General features: G+C 36.8%; 1 pseudogene; it reads left to right on the top strand.

Annotated features, from left to right (window-relative positions):
- The first annotated feature begins 3,387 nt into the window (after nt 1–3,387).
- Nucleotides 3,388–4,135, top strand: LOC101092828 (annotated as a pseudogene).
- Nucleotides 4,136–15,376: the final 11,241 nt, after the last annotated feature.

Raw genomic sequence — 15,376 nt, 5'->3', positions numbered from 1 at the left:
GGGGGGACAGAGACAGGGAGAGAGAGAGAGAGAGAGAGAGAGAGAGAGAGAGAGAGAGAGAGAGAGAACCTCAAGCAGGCTCCATGATCAATCTCATGAAATGCAAGATCATGACCTGAGCCAAAATTAAGAGTCAGACACTTAACTGACTGAGTCATCGAGATATCCAGATGCCCCTTTGGCATATTGTTCTAAAAGTTGTTTTGAGGGGCACCTGGCTGGCTCACTGGAAGAGCATGAGACTCTTGATCTTGGGGTCATGAGTTCAAGTCTCATGTTGGGTGTAGGATAACTTAGATAGATAGATAGATAGATAGATAGATAGATAGATAGATAGATATGTTGTTTTGAATTTAGAATATCGTAAATAAAGTAGTATGAATTTTATGAAACATTTTTAGGGCATGATAAATGATTTGGTCCATTATAGTCCATACGCATTTTTTTCGCTAATAATATTTCATTTCCACAGCACTTTGCATTGGTATTATTATTCACATTTCAGAAGTGACAAAATAAAGATTATAAAAGTTTAATGATAAATTCATAACTTGTGAATGGGAGAACCAGAATGCAAAGTCAGGTCTCAAGTCTATATCCCACACTCTTTCAACAATACAATATTCCTAGAATATTACCCTCTGGTGATTTGAGTAAACTATGAACATAAAATGTTTACAATTGAAGAAGGTGTAGAATTTTCAAAACTATTTTATTGTTACCAAAGTTATTGCTGTTTTCAAATAAGAGAATGAACACTTTTACACTATTTTACTTAATAAAAGTGCAAATACACCAGGAGACACACTTTCATTTCTTTTGCCAGATGGTATCATTTTAAAGTTTGAGACATGTGTCAAAACACTCATATCTAAAAATAAGAATAGCATAAACAAACAAACAACAACAAACAACTTTCCAAGGTTCATTTGATTTGTGGAACTTTTCACTAGTTTAGAATCATTATTTATTTAGAAAGATTATGTGTTTTGTTTCTATTTCCTAGTCAGCATTGTACTACTGTTACTTCCTCTCTCTATAAATAATAGCAACCTGCATGCTCCCTAGGGTGGTCAGTCCTCTGAAACCCAGCGGGAAAAAAGTGTCTCCATATTTTGGCATTAAAGTCCTTATTTTTTGCAATCAGAACGCCGTTTACTTTGTACAATACAGAATCTTTTGTATGAGTTTCTGGAAAATTTAATGTAGGAAATTTGATGAGACTATGTAAACACAATAGTCTCCTAGAGGTAGACCCATGATAACAAGAAATGTGACAATTTACATTGATCAAAGGAATAGACAGACTCCTGAGCTGTTGCAAAAAATGAAGGCTACAAGTGATTAGCCAGATTCAGTTTATTATAACAGAATACTAAATTATTCTAATATTACAAAATAAAGGAATGTGCACTCTCTTGAATATTTCCATACATATTTTTAAAATTTTTAAGTGTTTCTTTGGAAAAAATACAACTTCTTGTCAAATAAATATAGCATTGCAGCGCAGAGTTTTCATATGTGCTAATTTATTTCAGTCTACAGAAGGTAATTCAAAAAGTAATAACTAATTCTACTACACAGTAAGGTTCACTTAATAGCATGTCTATTTAAATCTCTGTGTTTTGTGAAATACATATTGGAGTAGAAAAGTAACATCATTTGGCCCAATTAAATTAATGGTATATAAATTAATGCTTATTTTGAATATCCTGTTAATTTAACAAAGAACAATAGGTAATCTGAATGTCCATCAGTACAGGAATGGGTGGATAAACTATGCTACTAATATATGGAGCATATTGAACTGTTTACTCTCTAGTGATACTTATCTTTTTCTCCAACCTTGTCAACTTTTAATTATATCTCCAGGAACAGAGTTCTCATTTAGATTCCACAATGAAAAGCACTTGTGTAATATTTAAAGGAAAAGAGAAAAAGGAAACCATTATTCTCTGCTGTTAGAGATAAATAGCTGAACAGATGTGAAGCATGAAGCAAGTTCCACGTGGGCTTTTGTTAATCATCTGCAATTGCGGTAATTGATAGGCACTTCCTGGGTTTGGGGATTTACTAATTTCTTGGAATCTATAAAGGGTGATCATTATTCTTTGCCCCTTCCCCTACTGTCAACTTAAAAAAAAACAAAACATAAAAATCTATTTTCTTTTAGCACATGCTCCTGCTAAAATGTATAATTCCAGCCCTTGAGGCAAAAAAAAAGACAATTATACATTTTTTTAAATTAATGACTTAAATCCCTATGCATTGACAATGGAGAAAAGTTCACAAAATATCATTTCATGAAAACAAAAGAATGCTACAGAAGGATGTTTACTTTGTGAAATTATGAAAGTCTGTGTTAATAAACTGTTCTCACAAAATTTGTTTATATTATGAAACATGTTTACACAAGCATACATATGGCAGTAAGACAATTAAGGAGCAAAACTATAACCTCTATGAATCTCAAAATTATTTAACCTGATACAGCATACATTTCATTTTTAATAACTAATAATGGTAGTGAAAATATTAACAAAGTATTTTTTTTAGTTTTTATTCATTTTTAAGCAAGAGAGAGAAAGAGAGCGTGAGAGGAGGAGGTAAGACAGACAGGGAGACACAGAATCCAAAGCATGCTCCAGGCTCTGAGCTGTCAGCACAGAGCCAGACATGGGGCTCAAACTCATAAGCCATGAGATCACGACTTGAGCCGAAGTTGGATGCTTAACAGACTGAGCCACTCAGGAGCCCTTAGCAAAACCAAATTTTTTAAAGATTAGTCAAAGTTTTATGAAAATTATAATTGCTCATAAATGACTAAATTGTTTTGTATCAAGGTACACAGTTGTTCTAGTTTATGAAAATGTTTGCTCTTTCCATTCTCCACGTCCATTTACACTTCTTTTCTATTGTTTTATCCTGATTGTAAATTCTGTATTTACCACTCTTCCAAAGCTCATATACTTTAGAAAAGTAGACATCAGTACCAACTTCAGGATTAGTCCCTAGCTGGCTTAGTTTAGGGTGATTGATGTAAGAAGTGCATTTCAAGCAAAGGAGATATATAAAACGTATTTGGGCATACTGAAACATAACTTCCCACGCTTCAAGTGTTTCTGGGAGATACTTTCTCTTTCCGTGTGATGTAAAGCAGGGTTTTTAGATCATGGGTTTTCCTGGAAGCTATTTTATGAGTTTGAGAAAAATCAACAACAAGAAAAATTATACTCCCTTAAGGCAGACAAATTAAGTCTCCTCTTGTGTTCTCATGCTAATGGTCAGTAGCATCTGCAGAGGGGGATGCAAATAACCACTGCTGGCACAGGAAAACCTTCCTGCCTGCCCCATATCCTCTCCCTGCCAGTGCTGGAGTTCACCAGCATGTCCATGGTGCCACCCAAATGTTCACAAATTGGCTGGCATAGGGGGGTGGGATCAACAAGTTTGGCAACAAGTCCATCCAACAGACCAAGCCCCTCACCCTGGAGTTCACCATCAACATGTACCCTCTTATAAATTGTATTTATGGTACAAAGGAGTCCCTGTATGAGAAGGCCAGCTCCATCGCAGCCACATTTCAGCACATGAGGGAGGAATCTGATAAAATCGAATGAGAAGGACTATAGAAGGGGCCCTGATTGTACATGAGCACCTGCTACTGCACGTGTTCCTGCTACAGCTGGCAACAACTTTCTTCACATTACCTGGTGGTAAACTTAACCCAGGAGAAGATGAAGTTGAAGAACTCAAATGCTTAATGACAAGGATACCGGGTTATCAAAATGTAGTCCTGCAAGATGGGGTCATTGATGACTGCATTGGTAACGGGTGGAGGCAAAATTTTGAACCTCCTTAGTATTCATATATTCTTCCACATATTAGAAAACCTAAGGAACATGATGGAGCTGTTTTGGTTCAACTTCAAGAGAAAGCCTTATTTGCAGTCCCTAAAAATTACAAGCTGGTAGCTGCACCATTGTTTAAACTGTACAACAGTGCTCTAGGTTATGGACCCATCATTTCTAGTCTCCCTCTGTTTCTAAGCAGGTTCAATTTTATATACAATTGGATTTCCACACAGTGTAAAAGTAAAAGAAGTTGTCTCTATGAGCACAGCTATACAGTATAGGAAAAACATGGTAGAAAAAGTTGTTGGTTTTTTTTATCTCTTTCCCAATCCCTAAATTGCTACCTACTTTCTGTCATTTGAATAGTGAAGTTAATATGAAGAACTAAGAATGGTGAAAACAAATGTGATAATGTTTAATTTACTTTTGGTTCTTCTCATACTTTTTTGTACATAATTAAAGAACATGGACTTCTTCCTATTTGTATTTTTTTTATTTCACATTAAATTTGTAAAATTATTTAAAACCATAGACAAATAGTGGGAAGATGGCGGCGTAGGAAGACGCTGGGCTCACCGCATCCTGCAGATCACTTAGATTCCACCCATACCTGCCTAAATAACCCAGAAAATCGCCAGAAGACTAGCAAAACGGATTCTCCAGAGCCAAGCATAGACGAGAGGTCCACAGAAGAGGGTAGGAAGGGCGGAGAGGCGGTGCAGGCTACACAGACTGGAGGGAGGGGGCCAGGGCGGAGGGGCGGCCAGCCAGCAAAGCAGAGCCCCTGAGTCTGGCTTGCAAAAGCAGAGGGGCCGGATGGAGTGTGTTTGGACAGCAAGCGGGACTTAACATCTGGAAGGTTATAAGCTAACATCTCTGCTCAGAGAGCAGGAAGGCTGGAGGACAACGGGAGGGAGAGTTGTTGAGCCCCCACAACAGAGCACAGCTTGGCTGGGAACAAAGGCGCTTGCCAGCGCCATCTCCCTCACCCATCCCCCAGCCAAAATCCCAAAGGGAACCAGTTCCTGTCAGGGAACTTGCTTGCACCACGCAAACACCCGACGCTGTGCTTCTGCGGATCCAACCCTCCAGCGGGTCTGACTCCCTCCTGGTGCTGCAGGGCCCCTCCCAAAGCGGATCTCCCAAGGAAAAGCGAGCTGAGGCTACCCCTCCTGCCCCCGTGCACCTTGCCGATCCACCCCAGCTAATACTCCACATACCCAGCACCACAAGCCTGGCAGTGTGTGAGTAGCCAAGACAGGTCACACCACCCCACAGTGAATCCCACCGCTAGGAGAGGGCAAGAGAAGGTACACACCAGTCTGACTGTGGCCCCAGTGGTGGGCTGGGGGTAGATATCAGGTCTGACTGTGGCCCCGCCCACCAAGGCAAGTTATTCAAGACAGCACAGGGGAAATGCCCTGCAGTTCCTCACCACTCCAGGGACAATCCAAAATGACGAAACAGAAGAATTCCCCTCAAAAAAACCCTCCAGGAAATAACGACAGCTAACGAATTGATCAAAAACGATTTAAACAATATAACAGAGAGTGAATTTAGAATAATACTCACAAAATTAATCTCTGGGCTTGAAAACAGTATAAAGGACATCAGAGAATCTATTGCTACAGAGATCAAGGGACTAAGGAACAGCCAGGAGAAGCTAAAAATTGCTATAAATGAGGTGGAAAATAAATTGGAGATGACCACCTTGGATTGAAGAGGCAGAGGAGAGAATAGGTGAACTAGAAGATAAAATTATGGAAAAAGAAGAAGCTCAGAAAAAGAGACATAAAAAAATCCAGGAGTATGAGGGGAGAATTAGAGAACTAAGTGATGCACTAAAGAGAAATAATCTATGCATAATTGGTATCCCAGAGGAGGAAGAGAGAGGGAAAGGTGCTGAAGGGGTACTTGAAGAAATCATAGCTGAGAACTTCCCTGAACTGGGGAAGGAAAAAGGCATTGAAATCCAAGAGGCACAGAGAACTCCCTTCAGACATAACTTGAATCGATCTTCTGAACAACATACCATAGTGAAACTGGCAAAATACAAGGATAAAGAGAAAATTCTGAAAGCAGCTAGGGATAAACGTGCTCTAACATATAAACGGAGACCGATAAGACTAGTGACGGATCTCTCTACTGAAACTTGGCAGGCCAGAAAGGAATGCCAGGAAATCTTCAATGTGATGAACAGAAAAAATATGCAGCCGAGAATCCTCTATCCAGCCAATCTGTCATTTAGAATAGAAGGAGAGATAAAGGTCTTCCCAAACAAACAAAAACTAAATGAATTCATCACCACTAAACCAGCCCTACAAGAGATCCTAAGGGGGATCCTGTAAGACAAAGTACCAGAGACATCCCTACAAGCATGAAACCTACAGACATCATGATGACTCTAAACCCGTATCTTTCTATAATAACACTGAATTTAAATGGACTAAATGCTCCAACCAAAAGACATAGGGTATCAGAATGGATAAAAAAAAAAAAGACCCATCTATTTGTTATCTACAAGAGACTCATTTTAGACCTGAGGACACTTTCAGATTGAAAGTGAGGGGATGGAGAACTATCTATCATGCTACTGGAAGTCAAAAGAAAGCTGGAGTAGCCATACTTATATCAGACAAACTAGACTTTAAATTAAAGGCTGTAAAAAGAGATGAAGAAGGGCATTATATAATAATTACAGGGTCTATCCATCAGGAAGAGCTAACAATTATAAACGTCTATGTGCCAAATATGGGAGCCCCCAAATATATAAAACAATTACTCACAAACATAAGCAACTTTATTGACAAGAATGTGGTAATTGCAGGGGAGTTTAATACCCCACTTGCAACAATGCATAGATCATCTAGACACATGGTCAATAAAGAAACAAGGGCCCTGAATGATACAATGGATCACACAGACTTGACAGATATATTTAGAACTCTGCATCCCAAAGCAACAGAATATACTTTCTTCTCGAGTGCACATGGAACATTCTCCAAGATAGATCACATACTGGGTCACAAAACAGCCCTTCATAAGTATACAAGAATTAAGATCATACCATGCCTACTTTCAGACCACAATGCTATGAAGCTTGAAATCAACCACAGGAAGAAGTCTGGAAAACCTCCAAAAGCATGGAGGTTAAAAAACACCCTACTAAAGAATGAATAGGTCAAGTAGGCAATTAGAGAAGAAATTAAAAAGTATATGGAAAAAATGAAAATTAAAATACAACAATCCAAACACTTTGGGATGCAGCGAAGGCAGTCCAGGCCTATCCCAAGATAGGCCTGCAATCCAGGCCTATCCCAAGAAACAAGAAAAATCCCAAATACAAAATCTAACAGCACACCTAAGGAAATAGAAGCAGAACAGCAAAGGCAGCCTAAACCCAGCAGAAGAAGAGAAATAATAAAGATCAGAGCAGAAATAAGCAATATAGAATCTAAAAAAACTGTAGAGCAGATCAATGAAACCAAGAGTTGTTTTTTTGAAAAAATAAACAAAATTGATAAACCTCTAGCCATGCTTCTCAAAAAGAAAAGGGAGATGACCCAAATAGATAAAATCATGAATGAAAATGGAATTATTACAACCAATCCCTCAGAGATACAAGCAATTATCAGGGAATACCATGAAAAATTATATGCCAACAAACTGGACAACTTGGAAGAAATGGACAAATTCCTAAACACCCACACGCTTCTAAAACTCAAACAAGAGGAAATAGAAAGCTTGAACAGACCCATAACCAGCAAAGAAATTGAATCAGTTATCAAAAACCTCCCAACAAATAAGAGTCCAGGTCCAGATGGTTTCCCGGGGGAATTCTACCAGACATTTAAAGCAGAGATAATACCTATCCTTCTCAAGCTATTCCAAAAAATAGAAAGGGAAGGAAAACTTCCAGACTCATTCTATGAAGCCAGTATAACTTTGATTCCTAAACCAGACAGAGACCCAGCAAAAAAAGAGAACTACAGGCCAATATCCCTGATGAATATGGATGCAAAAATTCTCAATAAGATACTAACAAAGCGAATTCAGCAGCTTATAAAAAGAATTATTCACCATGATCAAGCGGGATTCATTCCTGGGATGCAGGGCTGGTTCAACATTCGCAAATCAATCAACGTGATACATCACATTAATATAAGAAAGATAAGAACCATGAGATCCTGTCAATCAATGCAGAAAAAGCATTTGACAAAATTCAGCACCCTTTCTTAATAAAAACCCTTGAGAAAGTCGGGATAGAAGGAACATACTTAAAGATCATAAAAGCCATTTATGAAAAGCCCACAGCTACCATCATCCTCAATGGGAAAAACTCAGCGCTTTCCCCCTGAGATCAGGAGCACGACAGGGATGTCCACTCTCAGCGCTGTTGTTTAACATAGTGTTCGAAGTGCTAGCATCAGCAAGCAGACAACAAAAGGAAATCAAAGGCATCCAAATTGGCAATGATGAAGTCAAGCTTTCACTTTTTGCAGATGACATGATATTATACATGGAAAATCTGATAGACTCCACCAGAAGTCTGCTAGAACTGATACATGAATTTAGCAAAGTTGCAGAATACAAAATCAATGTACAGAAATCAGTTGCATTCTTATACACTAATAATGAAGCAACAGAAAGACACATAAAGAAATGGATCCCATTCACAATTGCACCAAGAAGTATAAAACACCTAGGGATAAATCTAACCAAAGATGTACAAGATCTGTATGCTGAAAACTATAGAAAGCTTTGAAGGAAATTGAAGAAGATATAAAGAAATGGAAAAACATTCCGTGCTCATGGGTTGGAAGAATAAATATTGTTAAAATGTCAATACTACCCAAAGCTATCTACACATTCAATGCAATCCCAATCAAAATTGCACCAGCATTCTTCTCGAAACTAGAACAAGCAATCCTAAAATTCATATGGAACCACAAAAGGCCCCGAATAGCCAAAGGAATTTTGAAGACCAAAGCGGGAGGCATCACAATCCCAGACTTTAGCCTCTACTACAAAGCTGTAATCATCAAGACAGCATGGTATTGGCACAAAAACAGACACATAGACCAATGGAATAGAATAGAAACCCCAGAACTAGACCCACAAAAGTATGGCCAACTAATCTTTGACAAAGCAGGAAGAATATCCAATGGTAAAAAGACAGTCACTTTAACAAATGGTGCTGGGAGAACTGGACAGCAACATGCAGAAGAATGAAACTAGAACACTTTCTTATACCATTCACAAAAATAAACTCAAAATGGATTAAGTCCTGAATGTGAGACAGGAAACCATCTAAACACTAGAGGAGAAAGCAGGAAAAGACCGCTCTGACCTCAGCCGCAGCAATTTCTTACTTGACACATCCCCAAAGCCAAGGGAATTAAAAGCATAAATGAATTATTGGGACCTCATGAAGATAAAAAGCTTCTACACTGCAAAGGAAACAATCAGTAAAACTAAAAGGCAACTGACGGAATGGGAAAAGATATTTGCAAATGATATATCGGACAAAGGACTAGTAACACAAATCTATAAAGAGCTCACCAAACTCTACACCCAAAAAACAAATAATCCAGTGCAGAAATGGGCAGAAAACATGAATAGACACTTCTCTAAAGAAGACATCCAGATGGCCAAGAGACACATAAAAAGATGCTCAACATCGCTCCTCATCAGGGAAATACAAATCAAAACCACACTCAGATATCACCTCATGCCAGTCAGAGTGGCCAAAATGAACAAATCAGGAGACTATAGATGCTGGCGAAGATGTGGAGAAACAGGAACTGTCTTGCACTGTTGGTGGGAATGCAAACTGGTGCAGCCACTCTGGAAAACAGTGTGGAGGTTCCTCAAAAAATTAAAAATAGACCAAATAGCCAAATTATTAAAAATAGCCAAATTATGGAAAGAGCCTAAATGTCCATCAACTGATGAATGGATAAAGAAATTGTGGTTTATGTATACAATGGAGTACTACATGGCAATGAGAAAGAATGAAATATTGCCCTTTGTAGCAACGTGGATGGAACTGGAGAGTGTGATGCTAAGTGAAATAAGCCATACAGAAAAAGACAGATACCGTATGTTTTCACTCTTATGTGGATCCTGAGAAACTTGACAGAAACCGAAGGGGAGGGGAAGGAAAAAAAAAAAGAAAAGAGAGGTTAGAGTGGGAGAGAGCCAAAGCATAAGAGACTCTTAAAAACTGAGAACAAACTGAGGGTTGATGGGGGATGGGAGGGAAGGGAGAGTGGGTGATGGGTATTGAGGAGGGCATCTTTTGGGATGAGCAAATAAGACACAAATAAAATAGGTCTTTGATGACAGTAGGAATGAATCATTAGATCAATCTTTCTGAACTTCATCCTAACTCTAGAACAATTTTTGCATACCTTTTTTTTTTGTTTTAAATTTTTTTAACGCTTATTTTTGGGAAAGAGAGCACATTTGCATGCGCACTCAAGCGGGGGAGGGGCTGAGAATGAGGAAAACAGAAACCAAAGCAGGAGGCTCCAGACTCTGAGCTGTCAGCACAGAGCCCGACATGGTGCCTGAACCCATGAACTGTAAGATCATGACCTGAGCTGAAGTTTGGCGCTTAAACGACAGAGCCACCCAGAAGCCCAATTTTTGCATAGTCTTAAAGCCAGTGTAAATCTTGTATTCTTATGCTTGCCAATGAAAGACTGCTAACAAATACAAAATAGGTGATTAATCTAGACTTGGGTAACCTAACAATGTACTCTATTCCAGGTTGGGAGGTTAGAAATAGATCTATAATGGTAAGTTTATTGTTAAAATTGTTTCTGATGGTAATGATTAACTCAGTGTATTTGTATTCTAAGGGTATAGTTTAGGCAATTGGGAGGGAAAATGCCTTTGGATTATATTTTATCTTTCAGCACCATAATGGCAAAAATTGGTGGAAATGTGAGAAATATGATTCCTCAATTACAATAGTGGGAAAGATCATTTATATATCCATTCTTGAACCCAATCGGGCAGTGTTCAATCAAACTGAATTTCCACATGTCAGGTGATCCAATAATAAACTCCTGAGTTGATATTTTAGAGAAATACTCATGGGAATTCTCATTAAGGACCATGCAATATGTGTGAAGATGTTCATTATAGCAATAATTGAATCATACTGTGTCAGATTATTGGAGAAAATCTAGGTTTTGAATGGATAAATATAATGAGGTAGATCTATACCATCAAAAAGAGTTAAAAACAATAAACTAGGTGTACGCAGTGAGCTGCACAGGACCTAAAAATAGTGGTTAGTGGAAACATTTAGAGACAACTGTGTAAATCTATATAAATTTGTGTAAATTAATAATAAATACATTTTCAAAGAATATATGCTTTAAAAAGCTACATACAATCTCAAAAGTCCATATCCAGCAGCCTAGAACTATTTCCTATGGGCAATGGGGTGGGATGAGAGTGGGGTATGGGGAGAAAAGAAAAGGAAATGCATCAATAGGATAATAAAATGGGATTTTGCATGAAGTAACACTATTTTGCCAGGAAGTAAGAAAAATTATTAACTCAAACTTTGTCCTGGTTCCAAATATAGTAATAATAGTATTAAAGTAACATACCTTGAAAATCAGGGATTTAAATTTAGGCTTATTTGATATCAAAATTGCTTATTTTACTGACCCACATTTTCCCTCGTACAAACCTCATTTAATTCATACAAAAAATAACATTAAATAATATCATGATAACTGTATCGAGAGAAAGCATCTTCCCAAAACATCACTGAATAATAATTTAATATCCCCTAAGGGCGAGGATTCAAAGCTGGCAATCATAGGGGTGATCTATCACAGTCAGAATGTTGGGAATTATTAAGTTGTAGGGTTAGCAATGAAAACATACTTTGCAGAGATTTATTATGGGATTTCAATTTGATTTCCCCCAGGCTATGAGTGGTAACAAAACTCTGTTTCCACATATCCAAGGGTTTTATGGTCAGCAATATATCATGAGTTCTCCCACTTTTATTTTATATCCTTCAATTCATCTAGACAATTTATCTAGGGTCACAAATGTGAATGTGAATATCTGTGTCCTCTGGGACTTCTATTTTATAAGCAAATAGATACTATAGATTACTATAATGTGGTTAAACACAAAGAAAATAATTGTTATAAGTAATCTAAAACTTCCTGATTAAAATTTGAGTCCTTTTTTACAAATAGAATTTGTGTTGAAGTCAATTATTATCTCAAAGTTTAAAATAGGCAACATTAAAATGTCTTCAATATTTATGGATTTTAATATTTGTCATAGAAGTTATCCATTCCTGCATAAAAAGCTACACAAGAATTAATAAATTAAAACAATATTATGTTTTGGCCATATCTCAAATTGTATCAGGGCCTCATGGTGTTTCTTTTGTCAATGCATATATACCAAGCTGAGGAAGTTCTGAGTATGTGGCAACTGAAGGATCCAGTTTCAAAGTGCCTCACTGAAACCTAGCAACGTGGTGCTGGACTCAGCTGCAAACAGGAGAAGCGGCAGTTTAGAAGTCTTGCTTCCTCCTCACGTAGTCTTTTCCAGGGGCTACTTGAACTTACTCATGGCTGGCTTCCAAGAGTGAGCATCCAAAACAACAAGGAAAAAAATCACAGCTTTTTTCCTGACCTAGTGTTAGGATTCATAAAATATCACTTTCACCGGTATTCTATTGTTTACAGTTGCTGCAAAATCCTATCAGTCTGAAGGAGAGGAGAATATCTACCACATATAGTTGGGTGAGTTTTAAGGTTTTGCAAGATTGTACAAAATGAATGGGAAGATTGTTTCAAAAATATGTTTTTCAAATGTATTACAAAAATTAAACTTGCCCTTTGGTATTATAATGATTAAGATCTGTGAATTAGAAGTGTTAAAAGTGGCCACATTTTCCTTACTATCTACTTCAAAAGAAAAGTTTGTAAAATATATATATATATATATATATGTATATATATATATATATATATGATATCATTATGATATCTTCCACTAGTAATATCATTGTTACTCAACAGATTTAGAAATTTCTTGTAAGCTTTCTGTATTAAAATTTTTATCACTGAAATGAGGAGGTTTTGTCCCTTTAAGATGCTGTACTCATTTTTCTTATATTTTATTTATAATCTTTGATTATATATCTGTGACTGAGACCATAAATTTTCCTTGTTTTTTAATGTTTTTTTCATACTTTGGAATTTAGTTTATGATGGATGTTAATTAAAGATAGTTAATAATTATAGATAGTTATGTGTTTAGGTTCATTTAATAACAATAAGACTCTTCAATTTTTCTCTTTCTCCTTGTGTCAGTTCTGGGTAAGATACACAAACTATAATTTGTTTAATGATTGTACTGTTAGTATAGAGAATTCCATACCGCCCAGTTAACAAAATAATGGCATCTTTTACAGCCATGGTACAATTATACAATTAAGAATTTAACACTGGTACAGTATCATTAACTAAATTACAGATTTTATTTCAATTTCTCCAGCTTTTCCACTAATGCCTTTTTCAGTTTCAGGGTCTAATCCAAGACACTACAGTGCAATTATTTGTTATGTCTCTTTATTTTCCTTCTAAGTAGACAAGTGACAGTCTACCTCCAGTTCTTTTTTTGTTTGTTTTTACATTTTATTTATTTTTGAGAGAGAGAGAGAGAGAGGGAGAGCTCACAAGCAGGGAGGGGCAGAGACAGAAGGAGACACACAATCCAAAGCAGGCTCCAGGATCCGAGCTGTCAGCACAGAGCCTGACGCGGAGTCTGAACTCACAAACTGTGAGATCATGACCTGAGCCGAAGCCGGAGGTTCAACCGACTGAGCCACTCAGGTGCCCCTACTTTCACTTCATTTTTATTTTAGCTGCAGTATTTCATGGTCCCAAATTAAAATGCAGATGCTTTACTGGGCTACCCTTCCCTTTTCCTACCCCCTCAAGCCCTACACTTGAATTTTTATACTTCCATTCCTGCAAAGCTGTCAAAAGTATTATTCATCCTCTTATCTGTTAAGCTTTCTGTCCTGGCTCACCTTATATGTCCAATTTTAGTCCTTGGCTGGGTGATGTTTTACAACACTGATACTTCTTTCATGTGTTCTAGGTGTTCTGAACGAGAGAGCTTCTGCAAACCATCATGTCTGCCATTAATCAAAGTTGAAGTCTCTAGCATTTTTATAACTAATCAAAACTGAATTGTTGGGAGTTACTCTACAGTCAGCGTCCCTTTCATTCTAAAGCAGTAAGGCCTATTAAACAACATATATGTGCATTCTTTCATTCTTTATTTATTGAGATTCTATCTACGTGTATGATTAATTCATAGCATACTAAAAGCAAAAGACTCACTTTGAGTTTATTTTCATCTATGCACATCCCCTACATGCATAGTATATTTTCTGTGTCAAAATAAAAGTTTCCTCTTCTGATACACTGAAAGTAAAAACAAATATCCATCATTCAGCAGATAAAATTTTAGTATCTACTGTTCTACCATGCATTTGACATAGCTCAATTGTGGGATTGGGAATTTCAGGAAAAAAAAATCCATAAATAATTAGTAATAATAATATAGTTACACGTAAAAGTAGAATTATGGAATATGGTCAAAATGTGGGACTATAAAAAGAATAGAAGTTGGCAATTTTCCTAGTTTCTATCTAGAAGCCAAGTATGCCATTGCCCCATCTGGAGTATTTAGCAAAATGTGTTTTAGTAGTTTGATAAAGATGGCATGGGAAGAAGGGAAAATAGAACAAGATCATAAAGCAAAAGTAGCAAATGTCAAACTGACAAGGCTTTTATGTAGCAAAAAGTCCAGAGAGGAAAAATGTCTTGTCTTACTAAATCATCTTCTTTCACTACACCATATATCTTTCTAGAGCATGCATTGCCAAGTTAGACTAGCAAAAGAATTCAACTCTAACTGTATCATGTAACTGAAATCACTCAGTGCAAATAAATATTACTTGGATCAGAAAGAGTGATAGGCATGATACTAAATGATGTATTATAATTGGCTATTCTCCCTTGTTACTATGGGCTTTCTCTGAAGTAGCTTAATTAAGTTGGGCTTAGACCTGACTCATTTTCAACTTAGAAATCAATTATTTCTATTTATTAGGTTCTAAACATTGTATTTTAAGGTGCCCTGTCAGATTAGACACACATGTTTGATTTCCAAAAATAAGATGCCATAAAATATAATAACGGAGCATTTGAAATAAAGCATAGGTAAACAATTTTAAAGATTAAAAAATAGGTATTGTTGGAAAATGTAGGGCATTCAACATAGCTCATCACTTGTGATGTATAAAGTCAAATTAAACACTCAGCATATAGGTAAAATTCAACAACATTAAAATTTGTCATGTCTCTTCAGGACTCACAATTTTTTTAAGTCTATCTATCTATCTATCTATCTATCTATCTATCTATCTATCTATCTTTTAGAGAGAGAGAAGAGAG

The sequence above is a fragment of the Felis catus genome, chromosome F2, assembly GCF_018350175.1.
Source record: "Felis catus isolate Fca126 chromosome F2, F.catus_Fca126_mat1.0, whole genome shotgun sequence".
Classification (NCBI taxonomy): Eukaryota; Metazoa; Chordata; class Mammalia; order Carnivora; family Felidae; genus Felis; species Felis catus.
Note: the sequence above shows the minus strand (reverse complement) of the source record. Positions and strands in the feature narration are given on the sequence as shown.